The sequence below is a fragment of the Haplochromis burtoni genome, unplaced genomic scaffold (assembly GCF_018398535.1).
Source record: "Haplochromis burtoni strain Fernald_Lab_line unplaced genomic scaffold, NCSU_Asbu1 Contig_57, whole genome shotgun sequence".
NCBI lineage: Eukaryota > Metazoa > Chordata > Actinopteri > Cichliformes > Cichlidae > Haplochromis > Haplochromis burtoni.
This window is the reverse complement of record NW_024582418.1, coordinates 272,911-276,023: the sequence shown is the minus strand read 5'-3', so window position 1 is coordinate 276,023 and position 3,113 is coordinate 272,911.

The following is a 3,113-nucleotide window of genomic DNA, read 5'->3' as shown; positions in this document are numbered from 1 at the left end:
CACACACACACACACACACACACACACACACACACACACACACACTCAGACTTTATCACACACCAACAGAGCCATTATAACCAGCATAAACAAGAATGACAAGTTGAGATTAATGAAGGGCCTGGCAGTGACAGGCCAATTTAACTGTCAACCGTGATGGCTGTTGAACTTCACCAGTGTATTTATACAAGGGTACCTTAGTGCCTTAAAATGTTGCTAATTGATCATGACCAATAAGTAATTAGAAAAGCTGATATTGTGTCCTTCTTCCACACGTGTCAAAGGCACACACTGTGGAGGCGCGACTAAGAATAATGAATAGAAATGGATAGATTTTAAAATGAAGTGTAGAGGTAGCCATCTTATTCCTTTTAAAATGTAGCTTCTGTTCAGTGTTTTTTTCTGTTTCAGTGGAAGTACACTGTCTCATAGCCTCTGGCAGTAGACCCATTGCTGTGCTTGTCCTGTTAGACCTCTGTGCAATTGAATTTTAACAGGACGTATCGTTATCAGTACGACTGACCACAATATTTACTACAGTAAATATTGTAGTAAATATTTACCATGTTGATATTCAAGGAAATGTGCTTCAGTGGTTTGAATCACATCTATCTCATAGATTCCAATCTGTGCGTGTAAATAGGGAGTCTTCCTCACACACTTATGTTAGTCATGGAGTTCCACAGGGTTCTGTGCTGGGACCAATAGTTTTTACAGTATACATGCTTCCCTTGGGTAATACTAGTTGAAAAACTGTATATATTTTCATCAGTATCCAAAAAACATTCAGCTGCATTTGTCCATTGAGCCAGACGATACAAATCATCTAGTTAAACTACAGGCATGTCTAAACACTTAAAGGCCTGGATGACCTCTAACTTCCAATTTCTAAATTCAGATGAAAGCTGTACTTGGTCATAGAAATCTTACCAATATGGTGTCTAACAAAATATTTACTTTAGATGGCAATACCTTGGATCCAGCCAACACTGCAAGGCATATTGGTGTCAATTATGATCGGTCCTGCAGAACCAACCGATATGTATGACTACACACAATATGATTTTAAAAAAAGACTGGTGCTTTGGAACAAAACTAAATGAAAAGGTTTTAATTGTTATCTGTAAAATGTGCGTGTAAAATTTAAAAGGGATGAATGAGCCACTTCCAGTATAAGTGTGTGTGTGTTTGTACATACATACAAACACAAGGGCTTAGAATCATGGAACTAATGTTTTCATCAGCAACAGTGGTGGCCTTGTGGATGCAATATAATTTGAAATGCTGCAGTTTCTATTTTCAGAGGTTGCCTAAACCCTGAGAGCCTAAAAATAAAGCATGAACCTTAAGGACACTGTCAAAAGAAGAAAAGCGCTGAGTAAAATGCTGATTGACTATTTCTTACATATTACAGACTCATAATAAAGTTAAAAAGTTAATTCTTAGGTAACAGTTTTGCACACAGGTAATAAAGTAGGTTATCTACAAACCAATGACCTTTTTTAACTACATATCAAAATATTAAAACATCTCTGGTTTCATTTTATCTGCTTTTCTTGATATATTTAACTTCACTTGAAAAAAAAACCCCTCCCTTATCTATCATCTTACCTCTCACTGATACTCTTTGCCAGCACTGGTCCAGTCCCAGCCCAGTTCCCTGCAGAATTTATTGGGTTATTCTAACCACTGAGAGAGCTGACAGTGGCCTTGGCTCCCTGGCTTGACTTCACATCCTCCATTGGCAGCTCAAGGCCTGGCTCACTGAAAAGGAATGTGTGAGAGAAATATAGTGTAAATATATGGGGTCTAACAGTGACACCACTCTCAGAGGAGACCCTGGTGTTATAAAGAGAATAAAAAGAATATATCTTGGCAGCTGGAGAGAAAGCTGATGATTTTAGACACCTGTTACATTTGTATGATGGATTTTACACATAATTTGTGCCAGATATAAATATTTGAAACAAATTCAATCTACTCCTGCCATTCATTAACACATACTGTCAAGTTATATCAGGTCAACACATCAATTGATCACACAATTTTACATGCAGTTAAATGTTAAATATGCTAGAAATCTGCACATATATGCATGATGTTTTTATAAAATAGTTTTGAAGACAGTCTCAGCATGCAAAAAGGAACACACATTTCCAAATTAGCAACTTTTTTCCATGGGTCTGTATTTCCACAATGACAGTATAAAAGTATAAAGTATAAAAGTGTGAAAATGCTGTATTGGTCAGTTGTGGAGTTTGCTGTTATTTTGGACATGGTGAATGCCCAGAACTCAAGAGAGGCAAGCGAAAGAAAGGTCTAAGCATCTCTGTCAACGACCAGCCCCCACAACCCAAGATAGGATAAGTGGTAGAAAAATTAAGAATGAGTGGATGTACAAAGAAATACAATCAAGCAAATGTAAATTAAAGGGAAAGAATAACAAATGACAAACATAAACATACTGTTTGCTTGATCTGAGAGAAATAAATCTTTGGTTGCTACTTGAGTTTTTTTTTTGTTCTCTAGGCAATACGGTGATATATTATTGACAAGAAAATACTTTAGATTTTTGGGTTAGATCTTAAATATGTTAAGAGCTGAGCCATGAATGAAATGTGCTTGGGAAGTTTCCTTTTTTGGCCATTCTCTTGCATGTTTGAGGAGGCTGAAAAAACTCAGGAATTGTTTGATTTAAAAAAAAAAAAAGACAAAGGATGTAAGATAATGATTCCCTAAAAAGGCACAAAGTAAAATACAACCCTTTTGTAATCTGGAACAGTACAAGTTAACTTCTCTGCAAAACAGTTTAAAAAGTACAGTGATGAGTTTGTGCTTATCTGTTAATAAATGCATTCAGACTTGTGCTAGGACATGTTCAAATGTCATCAGATGAATGGAAAGGAGTGCATTTCTAAAACAGGCAAGAGTGAAAAAACAAAAGTTTTCTACTACACTACACTACACAAACACTGAAGTAGACCCCAAAAAACACACTTAAGTTGCGATGTCACCTCTGGATGCTATCAGAGCAGATTAATTAAAGTGTCAACAAATTTCTTTCTAAACAGCTGATACGCATCACCTAAATATATCACTCGGTAAAAAAAATC